Below are 13034 nucleotides of genomic sequence, written 5' to 3'. Positions count from 1 at the left end.
GTGAATCATCTATGGACTACCTCCAATGCCAATATATCTTTCCTAAGATAACAGGATCAAACTGTTTAGTCTTCCAAGCGTTCTCCCTGTTGGGGAACACTTCAGTGGTCACGGGCATTCGGCCTCTGATCTTCGGGTAAGCGTTCTCCAAGACAGCCTTCACGACGCACAACAGTGCAGAGCTTTACATAAAATAATTTGTTAGTGCAATTACTATCTCACTTTACCACCACGCTTGGATATGCAGCCCACACCTCAGAACTCAGTCCTAAACAATTCAATTAGACAAGTTAACTGAGGAGATGGGTGCAGTAAAGGGCACAATACTTTTCCACTCAAGAAGTCCTCCTAATAATAACTAAAGCATATTCAGTTAAAGAGATCAGTAGGATTAAAGTGTAATGTAATGTAGACTGACCAGCCAGTCTTGTGTATTTATCTCACTTTCAGTAAATCCTCAACAAGGGCTTTCTGTCTCTGGTCTGTCTCACGCATTTGCAGAAACAAGCCCGCCGGGATCTCACAAATTGGGATTAGAATCCCCTTGTGCGCGTAATTTATTAACCACAACATGGATATCGGCGCAAATTTCAATCGGAGCCAAAATGTAATTGTCAACATAGTTTAATAGGTATTTTTCACACATGTTCATGGAGTCTGGTGAAAGCCTTTCTTCGCCCTAAGAACATTGTTTCTTCTCCATTACAAAGATGAAATTTGAGGTGAACTCAATGGCGAATCTTACTACCCATACTCCCCCGGGACTGGGAAGTTGCTCAATTATTTGTGACTTCCTATTCGGTGCATGCGCATCACTCTCAAACCTGCGGATGAATGGGATTTCGGGGATAGCGGCTTGAGGGCGCGAGGTGACTGAAACATGTCGATTTAATTTCTCACGGCGTTTGTAAAATTAATCCACGAATTTCAGTTATCGGTTGGGGCTTTCTTCGCGGGCCTGAAACCGCGCCTGGAAAGCAGCTCCTACCTGAAAGTGGATGATGTCACGTGTTGAGAGTTGGTTTGATTGAACAGGGAGCTGCTGGACTGCAAAATGGGCGCAATCCTCATGCTGCAAATTGCGTTTACACAGAGGACAAACAAATAAATACAATCTGCCGGAGACACTCCACAGGTCAATCACCACTAGGTTGATGAAGAATGCTACAGAAATGTAAGCTGGTGCAGATGACCAGACTTTAAACAGGCAAGAGTAAAGAGTACAGAGATGATAAAACGACAAGTCCTGATGGTATCAGGCAAACTAGGACAAAAAATGACATTTATATTGTGCCTTTCTAGAAGTAAATTGTCATAAGATGCTTCACAACGAGGAAACTATAACTTATTGCACTTTAAACAAATTACAACATTCTGAAATGTTATACCAAAGTCAGACAGGAAAATATTAAGTTAGATAATCAAACACTTAGTCAAAGACATAGGTTTTAAGGAGAAAGGTGATGTAAATAGACAGGGTTGATAGGTGTAGGGATGATATTCCACGGTTTCAGGCCAAGGCAACTAATGATGGATATTTTAAAATTGACCACAAGTTGTGTAGCTGGATGAGATCAGAGATGGGGTGGACAAGGCCATGAAAAGATTTGAAATCATGTGTGATCATTTTAAAAACAAAACGTCACTTGATTGGAAACCAGCAAGCACAGGGGCATTGTGTGAACCAGAGTTAGAACACAGAACACTACAGCACAAACAGGCCCTGCGGCCCACAAGTTGTGCCGATCACATCTATACCTACCAAGCCATAGAACTATCTGTAACTCCCAACCCCATTAGATCCCATATACTCATCCAGAAGTCTTTTAAAAGACCCCAGCGAGTTCGCCTCTACCACCACCGACGGCAGCCGATTCCACTCACTAACCACCCTCTGAGTGAAAACCTTACCCCAACATCTCCTCTGTACTTGCTTCCCAGCACCTTAAACCTGTGTCCTCTCATAGCGACCATTTCAGCCCTGGGAAATAGCCTCCAAGAATCCACCCTATCTATTCCTTTCAACATTTTATAAACCTCTATCAGGTTGCCTCTCAACCTTCATCTCTCCTTCCTTTTGAGGAACCATCCTCAAAAGATGGAACTTCCAAAAATTCCTTAAGAACAGGTCATGTTTTGATATATTTTGCTGAGCAATTTGGATTGCTGCATCCCAAGGATTAAGGTCAGGTTCCAGGCATTCTACCTGTCAATGAATTAAATATCTGCTCCAAGACAATCACTACTGGCTTGCACAGTAACTGAATGGAATAAAATGGAGTATAAAGGAAGAGGATCACTCTTCAACCAATTCAACGCAGTGTTTCCACCAATCTTTCCTGTCCACAAGTCAAAACATCTCTGCTCCTATTTGTTTAATGGTCCCTTAAATAAATCCTGAATGAGATTTTTGAATGGTTGTTGTTTTCAGAGTGAATAAAGAGGACATTCATTGAGCATTGGCTTGCCAATTTCGCTATTTGTGCATTGCTTCTGTCTGTTGAGATTTTTGACATCATGATTTTTCATCTTCAAATTTGTGTGTCACATGGGATGTATCTGTCTACTTTAGGATATTAATGGAAAAAGATGAGTGCTGTCCTAAGGGGAGGGTGCTAAATTGGGGGAAGGCTAGATACAGCCAGATTAGGCAGGAGCTTAGGGATACAGACTGGGATAGGCTGGTGGAGGGCAAGTCCACATTAGGCATGTGGGAGTCTTTCAAGGGAAAACTGAAATGGTTGCAGGAAAGGCATGTGCCGGTTAAGAGGAAGGATGGGAAAGGTAGGATTAGGGAGCTGTGGATTACTAGAGATGTTGAGGACTTGGTCAGGAAGAAAAGATAGGCGTATGTTAGGTCTAAGCAACTGGGAATGGAGAGAGCGTTGGAGGAATACAGAGAGAGTAAGAGGGATCTCAAAAGGGGAGTTAGGAGGGCAAAAAGGAGGCATGAAATGGCTTTGGCAGGTAGGATTAAGGAAAATCCAAAGGCGTTTTACTCCTATGTCAGGAGCAAAAGGCTGGTTAGAGGAAAAATCGCTCCTCTCAGGGACAGAGGAGGGGAACTGTGCTTAGAGTCCGAGGGAATGGGGGGAATCCTGAATGAATACTTTGCATCGGTATTCACGAAGGAGAGGGGCTTGATGTCTGGTACAGTCTTCGAGGGAGCTGTAGACCAATTGAAGGAACTATCCATTATGAGGGAGGAAGTGTTAGGGCTTTTAGGTAGCATTAAAACTGATAAATCTCCGGGGTCTGATGGCATTTATCCTAGGCTGCTTAGGGAGGCGAGAGGTGAAATTGCTGGGCCTCTGACACAAATCTTTGTCTCTTCTTTGGACACAGGTGAGGTCCCAGAGGACTGGAGGCTAGTGAACGTAGTACCGTTGTTTAAAAAGGGTAGGAGGGATAACCCTGGTAACTATAGGCTGATGAGTTTGACGTCAGTGGTAGGCAAGTTGATGAAGAGGATTCTTAGGGATAGGATGTATGAGCATTTAGAGCGTTGTGATCTGATTAGGGATACGCAGCATGGCTTTGTTAAGGGGAAGTCTTGCCTTACGAATCTGGTAGAATTTTTTGAGGAGGTGACAAAAACGATCGACGAAGGACGAGCCGTTGATGTCATCTATATGGATTTCAGTAAGGCGTTTGACAAAGTCCCTCATGGTAGGTTTGTTGAAAAGATGAAGGCTCATGGAATACAAGGCCAGGTATCTAGATGGGTCGAGAACTGGCTTGGTAAGAAGACATGATGTGGGAATGTCGGTGTTGGACTGGCGTAAACACAGTAAAAAGTCTGACAACACCAGGTTTTCGTCCAACCGATTTATCTGATAATACAAGCTTTCGAGGGGACTGCCTCTTCGTCAGGTGAATGGAGAGTTCTGGCCTCAGACAGAGCATATTAAGCACAGTGCTTTATATGCTCTGTCTGAGGCCAGAACTCTCCATTCACCTGACGAAGAGGCAGTCCCCTCGAAAGCTTGTGAGTATTATCAGATAAATCGGTTGGACTAAAACCTGGTGTTGTCAGACTTTTTACTTGGTAAGAAGAGACAGAGAGTAGTAGTGGAAGGGTCGTTTTCTAGCTGGAGGCCTGTCGCTAGTGTTGTGCCACAGGGCTCAGTACTGGGACCTCTTTTTGTAATATATATAAATGACTTGGAAGAGGGAGTAAGTGGTGTGATCAGCAAATTTGCAGATGACGCCAGGATGGCTGGATTGGTGGGCAGTGAGGAGCAGTGTCTGGCAATACAACGGGATATAGATAGGCTGCTATATTGGGTAGATATATGGCAAATGGAGTTTAATCCTGATAAATGTGAGGTGCTGCATTTTGGCCGAAATAATGTAGGGGGGGAGTTATATGATATAGGGTTGACCTGTAAAGAGTGTAGAAACGCAATGGGACCTGGGGGTGCAAGTGCACAAGTCTTTGAAGGTGGCAGTACAAGTGGAGAAGGTTGTGAAGAAAGCTTATGGTATGTTAGCCTTTATAGGAAGGGGTATAGAGTATAAGAGCTGGAGTCTAATGTTGCAGTTGTATAGAATGTTGGTTAGACCGCGTTTAGAGTACTGCATCCTGTTCTGGTCACCTTACTACCGGAAAGACGTGGAGACCCTGGAGAGAGTGCAGAGGAGGTTTACCAGGATGCTGCCTGGTATGGAAGGACTGGGTTATGAGGAAAGATTGAGCAAATTGGGGCTGTTTTCTTGTGAAAGATGGCGACTGAGGGGAGATCTAATAGTGGTATATAAGATTATGAAGGGTATAGATAGAGTAAACAGTGGTAAGCTTTTTACTATGTTAGAAACGCACAGCACGAGGGACCACGGGCTTAGGGTGAGGGGGGCAAGGTATAACACGGATGTTAGGGGGAGATTTTTCACACGGAGGGTAGTGGGGGTATGGAATGCTCTGCCAAGCAAGGTGGTGGAGGCAGGTACACTGGAGTTGTTTAAGAGTTACTTAGACAGGCACATGAGTGGGTTGGAGATGGAGGGATATAGGAGATTGTTTTAAATAAGGTTCAGTAGCCTTGGGACGTCCCTGGTAATGTATAAGGATGTGGAATGATACTAATGTTTTTCTCTTTTAATTCACAGGTTTTAAGTTGGTCCGCCTGTTGTCCGACTAGGGGCATACACGTGATGGGTCTACAAGGGCTGCTCTTGGATGTTCGAGAATAGCCTAGTGCTTCATTTCGTTAGTGTACGCTTAAACTGGACCAGATGCTGGGCAACACGACAGTCAGTGACTATCACTGTTTGCTGTGCAGACACATGGATTTGGGCCAGTGTCTGTGGGAGTTTGCGCGTTCTCCCTGTGCTTGTGTGGGTTTTCTCCGGGTGCTCCGGTTTCCTCCCACACCCCAACGATGTGCTATTAGGCTGATTGGTGGTAATAAATTGTCCCTAAATTAGTTTTCCCTCAATGTGGAATGCCATAAGCGTAGATAAGGGTCATGGGTGGAGGGGGGACTCATAATGTTAAAATGGCGGCGCGGGCTCATTGGACCAAAGGGCCTGTTTCCCGGGCTGTTTTTGTTCTTTGTTCTTATCAGCATGCATTTCTCAAATCACGTTGCACCACACAGTTCAAGGCAGAGTTAATTGATATTTGCTGTGGAATATTGGTATAATATTTCTTTCTGGATCATTGAGATTACAGGGCAAGTTTCTTCTTTACACTGTACATCACAGTCATTTCAGACATTATAATAGGTCTGTAAACTGGGTAAATTTGAGATAGAAAAGTACACAACCAGTTTACTTGAAGGAAAGGGGGTTGCACTCACTGACCAACTCGTTGGTCCATTTGATTTGATTTATTATTCTATTAAGATACAGCGAAAAGTTTTGTTTCTTGTGCACTGTACAAAGCATACTGTTCATAGAGTACATAGGGGAGCAGGAAAGGAGAGGGTGCAGAATGTAGTGTTACAGTCATGACTAGGGTGTAGAAAAAGATCAACTTAATATAAGGCAGGTCCATTCAAAGGTCTGATGGCAGCAGGGAAGAAGCTGTTGTTGCGTCAGTTGGTACATGTTCTCAGGCTACTGTACCTTTTTTCCCAGTGGAAGAGGGTGGAAGAGTGGAAGTGATCACATTGAAGATCTAAATAGATTTACTTTGTCATAGAATCATAGAATGGTACGGTGCAGAAGGAGGCCATGTGTCTGCACCAACCACAATCCCACTCAGTCCCTATTGCTGTAACCCGTCATATTGATCCTGCTAATCCACTGACACACAGAGTCAATTTAGCATGGCCAATCCACCTAATCTTTGGACTGTGGGAGGAAACCAGAGCACTTGGAGGAAACTCATGCAGACACAGGGAGAATGTACAAACTCCACACACACACTGACTCAAGCCAGGAATCCCACCTGGGTCTCCAGCACTGTGAGGCAACAGTGTTAACCACTGTGCCGCCATGCTGCCCTGTTAAAGGAGCATGAAAGATTGAAATGTCACTAGCCAGCTGGAGACATGCGAAGTTACTGCTGTAAAAGGTCATCTATCCCTTGTCCTAATCCCATAAATTTAGCATAGCCAATCCACCTAACCTACAATTTGATAGTAACTTCTTTGCAATGTTAATGCAAGCTTTACTTATGACAAATAAATAAATTTTAACTTTTAACCTACACATCTTTGAAGTATGGGAAGAAACCGGAGCACGCTGAGGAAACCCACACAGACACAAAAAAAATGTGCAAACTCCACAAGGACAGTCACCCAAGGCTGGAATCGAAACCAGGTACTGTGGGCAGCAGTTCTAAAAACTGTACTATCATGCCGCTCAGTCCATGAAATCTGCTCCAGCTCTATAATCATCCCAGATGCTGTCCCGTCTAATTCTGCCATCTTCAATTGATATTCCTCTACAGATGAATTTTGAACCTTCCGATGCCATAGCCTTAATTTCAAATTTTCCTTGCTAAACCTCTCCTTACCTTCTTCCTCTTTGTCCTCCCAGTAGATGTTTATTTATCTGCCTCAGTTCCTTTCATAACTTAGGATCCAATTTTGCCTCATAACACCCCTGAGAAGCATTTAAGCTTTGGAGATATAAATTTTTCATCTTATTCTCATCAACATCCAAATAGATGAAGTAGTAAAGCCAGAGGATGGAATGTTTGGGCCATTAGTATGGTTGGTCAGTATGTAGCAGCAAATGAACATCTGGAAGGGGCAGGCAGCAACTGCATGGACATTGGAGGGAAGAAATTCTGGTCTCTGGCAGGCATGCTATGAATAACAAAGAGCATGAGTGTAGTAATTCAGCCAAATGCTAGTTTCCTGTCACCAACAGCCTTTATTGTGAACCAAAGAAAAAGGCTGCCTCTGTGGTTTATAGTCAGGTAGTCTTCGCCTCAGGCCTTCGCCACTTCTGGTTTTGGATTCCACAATCTGAAATTGCTTTTATCCAGTCTTCAGCACGGCACCTACAACAATGGTTCAGGTAAAGTTACGGGCTTAAAATCCCCTGCTGGATGCTTCCCATTGGGTAAGATTTCTTTCGCTCAGTAAGATAGCTCGTACACCACAAAGTCCATGTGCTATTGATGATTCCCTATGGCTTTCATGGTCATCAGAACAATGAAGAACTGCTGGTGTTTTTGGCCAAATTCTTGGAGTGTGTTGAAGACCTAATGGCTGTCTGTAATGATGTCCATGCCTGCATCTGTGAGGTTCTTATATGTGGTACTGAAAAAGTGAAATCAATAGGAGTAAATAATAGAAGACTTGCATTCCTCATTTTATTATTTGTTCATGGATGTGGGTGCAATGTGGATGTGGAGTGGTTGGCATTTATTGTCCATCCCTAATTGAACTGAGTGTCTTGCTTGGCCAGTTCAGGGGGCAGTTAAGGGCCGTTGGTCTGGAGGTGAGAAGAGGGAAGGATAGCAGATTTCTTTCCCCTAAAGGGGATTAGTTAACCAGATGGGCTTTTACAACAATCAACAATGGTTTCATGATAATAATTAGATTTTTAATTCTAAATTTTTATTGAATTCAAATTTCAATATCTGCTGTGGTGGGACTGGAACCCAGGTCCCTGATCATTACCCCAGGTCTCTGGTTCACTAGTCTAGTGATAACACCACTGCACCACTGCATCCCCAATGTGCCATTGTGTTTTGCAGTAAATGAAGCAGCTGTTATAGCGAAGACAGGTTGTACAAATTAGGCTTCTACTCCCTTGGGCAGAGAAAATTTAACTGAGGTGTTTAAGATAAATTAAAGTTAGGTGGAGCAGAAAGATAGAAAGTATCTCCTCTGGTGGGAAGACAGCAAAATAAAAGAGAAGTATCTTAAATTCAAAGTAGGATGCTCAGGATAATGTCAATAAGCACTTCTTCATAGGGTAGTAGTCACCTGAATTACACCCCCGAAGAAACTGCTGAGGTTATGGGGATAGAAACAAGGAAACCAAATGGAGGTATAGTCCAGATCACCCAAAATTTATTTGCATGTCCTAGCAAGAACAAAAGGTTGAATAAATATTTTCCTATTCCGAAGTGTCAGCGGTTGTTACAATGGTTTTCTTGTTGTATTTAAAAATTATTGTTTGCCTCAAGTAGCCAAACAAAATAACAGAGTGGTTTCATGATGATTTATTAAACTATAGCCAGCTATAGGATTCTGAATGTCCACTCAGAGTGAAAAATTCAGAAATACAAAGGCAATTAAAGTCTCAGCTTCAATTACAGGAATTAGCATATACCAATAAAAAGAATAGGAGTTGTCTCCATCCAATGATAAAATATTACATCATATGAAAGTACAATTTTTAAAACCAATCACAATTGCCTTACACTTGCTGAATTATAATTTCAATTGACATAGGTTTTGCCTGAATTGAGATTGTTTTCCCCTATCTTTAGGCATTCCAGCAGTTCCTGATTATGACAACATGGATCACTCTCTTGTCCAATGCAGAAATCTGATATAATGAGCTATGCCCAGACCTTGGTGTCTGTCTGCGAAGACTCTTATAAGAAGACCTTTGTTTTTCATAGCAGCTTGTGTGATTTTTATATTTGTGTGAGTATTAACCCTTTCACTAAGATTATCAATGGAGATGAAGCAAATATCAATAAATGGTGTTAGGATACAGCCATCATCTAATGAAATGATGGACTCAGTTTGAAGGACTGAATGACCTCCACCTGCTGTTATAAGTGCATATAGCAATTTAACATTCTGAAAAAAAGAGATATGTTATTGAAATTTTTCATCTTGTTCTCATCAGAAAAGCAAAAAAGCCAAATTTCAAAGGGAACAACAATTTATACTTCATCAGGAAAGAGGCGGGAGTGTTGTTGATTGGTTGGCAAGCTTGTTCTGCTTGGTTGTGTCATTGACATGTTGAATACACCATTGAGCCTTCTGTCTTGTGTATATTTAAAAACACTGCAACAGCTGAACATATTCCTTTTGCCTGGAGAGGCTGTGTCCCACCAAACGGATATATGTAGTTTCTACCAACTGTCAGTGAGCTACCTTGCAAGCCTCTCTGATAATCTTAAATTGGCTGCTACTGTAATTCTTAGCACTCTTGGCATTGTTGACCAAGTGCTGGAATCACATCTAATCTTAGTCTTAATGTTCTGAATTTTGCAAGCATGAGTTGGTTGCAAACAGTCAGTACCTATTGTGAATAGCCAAAGGAACCTGCTGTTTAATCTGATTCTGTCGTAATTAAGTTGTATAGCCTTTACACCTGGCACTGGCTCTAAAATTCATATATGACATAATTCAAGGAAAAAATTCCCTTCACTGCCTACACAACATTCCTCACCCATAAAGTCATTGTACTTTACATAAAGCCCATGGACATTAAATTCAACTGCCCTGATTTTTGGGTTTGATACCTTGGTTCAAGAGATTTTGTACCCATTGTAAACATGGTGGCTCAGGGACAAATTGGTCTACATATCTTCAGGATTATCACAAAGAAATGCATGGACCTCACAGAGCCTGGTCTCCATTTCCATGCCAGAATCTTGTGCAAACTCCAGGGACTGAGTAGTGTTCAGTAGAAATGAGGATTCCAGGAACTGGAGGACACCCAATGTCTGTGGCCCTTAAAGTCAGCCATACTAAACGTTTTCACCAGTGGTGCCAGGACAGCTCAGGGAATATCGGCACATCTTTCAGTCTGCCACTCACAAATGTATCAAGGAGGTTACAGATGTCCTGTTTTCAAGGGCAGAGATGTTTATATATTTGGACCAGGATTAGATGAGCCAGGTCGCCAGGATCATGGGCTTTGCCCTCAAAGCAAGGATGCCCCAAGAGCAAAGTGTCATTGACTCCACCAGTGTGGCTCTTAGGTCACCACTGCAAGAGATGGTGCCATTCATGAACCATTCCCTTAAGGTCCAACTCATTTGTGACAACACAATGCACATCATGCAGGTGTGTGCCTATTTATTAGGTAATGCCCATGTCAAGTGCACCTTGGGCTGCTTGAAAAATCCAGCCATCTTGGAGGGATCACTGTTGGGAACAAGGGATACCCCTTCAAGAGGTCAGTGCAGAGGCCACAAACACCAGTTGTGCCTCAATACAATGAGGCTCATGGTTCAACATCTGTGCTAATGGAGCAGGCCATTGGACTGCTGAAGATTTTGTTCTGGTGCCTGGACCAGTCGGGGGTGCTTACAATAAAACTTGGAAATAAGTTGACGTATTAGTGAGAAGCAACATGGTTTTGTGAAGGGGAGGTCGTGTCTCACTAACTTGATTGATTTTTCGAGGAAGAGATGAAGATGATTAATGTAGGGCAATGGATGTTGTCTACATGGACTTCAATAAGGCCATTGACAAGGTCCCTCATGGCAGACTGGTGCAGAAGATGAAGTTGCTTGGGATCAGAGGTGAGCTGGCAAGGTGGATACAAAACTGGCTCGGTCAAAGAAAACAGAGGGTAGCAGTGGAAAGGTGCATTTCTGAATGGAGGGCTGTGACAAGTGGCATTCCTCAGGATCAGTGCTGGAACCTTTGATGTTTGTAACATATGTAAATGACTTGGAGGAAAATGTAACTGGTTTGATTAGAAAGTTTGTGGATGACTCAAAGGTTGGTGGATTTGCGGATAGCGATGAGGACCATCAGAGGATACAGCACGATATAAATTGGTTGGAGACTTGGGCGGAGAGATGGCAGATGGAGTTTAATCCAGATAAATGTGAGGTAATGCATTTTGGAATATCTGATACAGATAGGAAATATACTGTAAATGGCGGAACCCTTAAGGTTATTGATAGGCAAAAGGATCTGGGTGTACAGGTACACAGGTCACTGAAAGTGGCAACACAGGTGGAGAAGGTAGTCAAGAAGGCATATGGCAAGCTTACCTTCATTGGCCGGGGACTGAATTTAAAAGTTGGCAAGTCACGTTGTAGCTTTGTAGAACTTTAGTTAGGCCGGACTTGGAATACAGTGTTCAATTCTGGTCGCCACATTACCAGAAAGATGTGGAGGCTTTGGAGATGGTACAGAAATGATTCACCAGGATGTCGCCTGATATGGAGGGCATTAGCTATGAGAAGAGGTTGAAGAAACTTGGTTTGTTCTCACTGGAATGATGGAAGTAGAGGGGGCAACCTGATAGAAGTCTGTAAGGTTATGAGAGGCATGGACAGGATGAATAGTCATGAGGTTTTTCCCAGGGTGGAAGAGTCAATTACTAGGGGGCACAGGTTTAAGGTGCGAGGGGCAAGGTTTAAAGGAGAATTATGAGGCAATTTTTTTACACAGAGGGTTGTGGGTGCCTCAAACTTGCTGACAGGGAAGATAGTGGAACCAGCTTTCAAGTGACATCTTGACAAATACATGACTAGGATGGGAATAGAGGGATATGGTCCCCTGAAGGGTAGGGGATTTTAGTTAAGCATTGTCAATGCAGGCTTGGAGGGCCTAAGGACCTGTTCCTGTGCTGTTATTTTCTTTGTTCTTAATACAGCCCCCAGAGGGTCCCCAGAATTATCCAGAATGTAGCACTCAGGGGAGAGAGGAACAGGGGGAGATGGGTGAGTGCTACATCTCCTCAGGTGAGGAGGATGCTGAGCAGGTTGGTGGATAGGCATGATGTAGTTGATGAGGAGGAGAAAGGCAGGGCAATGGAAAGGAACAGAATGGGCCACTAAGTAAGGAATGCCCTTATAAAAGCTCATTTTGGGATGAGCGGGAGCTGGAGTAGATTGTGTTAAGCTCCTTCACCACCCTGTCCCCTCCCCCATGGGTATCAAGTAAAACAAAAATATGATGCCAGCATCATCCATCCAAAGCTGCACATCTTCATGTGCAGGATGATGAAGCCATTGTCTGGACTCTGCAGTAGAATAATGGTGACTTGCTGTGAAGACAGCGTGACGCTCCTCTCATCTTAAGTGATATGTGTGACTCCTGCCTAACCGAGAGCTGAAGGTTACCTGCCAATGAACAGGCACATGGTGGGATTTATAAACAGTTTAAGATGAACAGCAGGTACTGTAAGTCCCTTTTGGGGTAAGTGCTCAGCTTTTCAGTTTCATCTTTCATCTGTGGTGGGCAGACTCTCAATACCTTGACAGCCCCTTGGCCTCTGGAGCGCAGCTACAATGTTGCACTATTGAAATCCTCTAACCTTGTTTGGGGGGGGGTGGCGGGGGGCGGCAGTGGAATGCAGTAGGGAGGGAGAGATGTCCCTTCAATGAAAATGAATGGGAATGGGAGAAGGGTTTCCAGGGGTTGCCTGCAGCTGAGTGCGTATGATTTCTTCAGTGTGGGAGAGATATGACACAACCATTCTCATACTCATCAGGAATGAGGTGCAGAGATTGTCATTGCTTTCGGCACCAAATGATGCGATGGAGGCTCTGTGGGTGACCAAAGTCAGCATTGATTCTAGAACTATATACAGTGGTGACCTTTCTACACTTGTGCCTATTTTCGCTTGTGCCAACTGGGTGCCTATAATTTTCTACCCCTCCATATCCTCCCACTGTGTCTAGGTGTATCCACAGGATCCAC

Source organism: Carcharhinus amblyrhynchos, chromosome 4 (genome assembly GCF_965287045.1).
Source record: "Carcharhinus amblyrhynchos chromosome 4, sCarAmb.v2.hapA, whole genome shotgun sequence".
NCBI classification, from domain to species: domain Eukaryota; kingdom Metazoa; phylum Chordata; class Chondrichthyes; order Carcharhiniformes; family Carcharhinidae; genus Carcharhinus; species Carcharhinus amblyrhynchos.
This window is presented reverse-complemented; position numbering follows the sequence as displayed.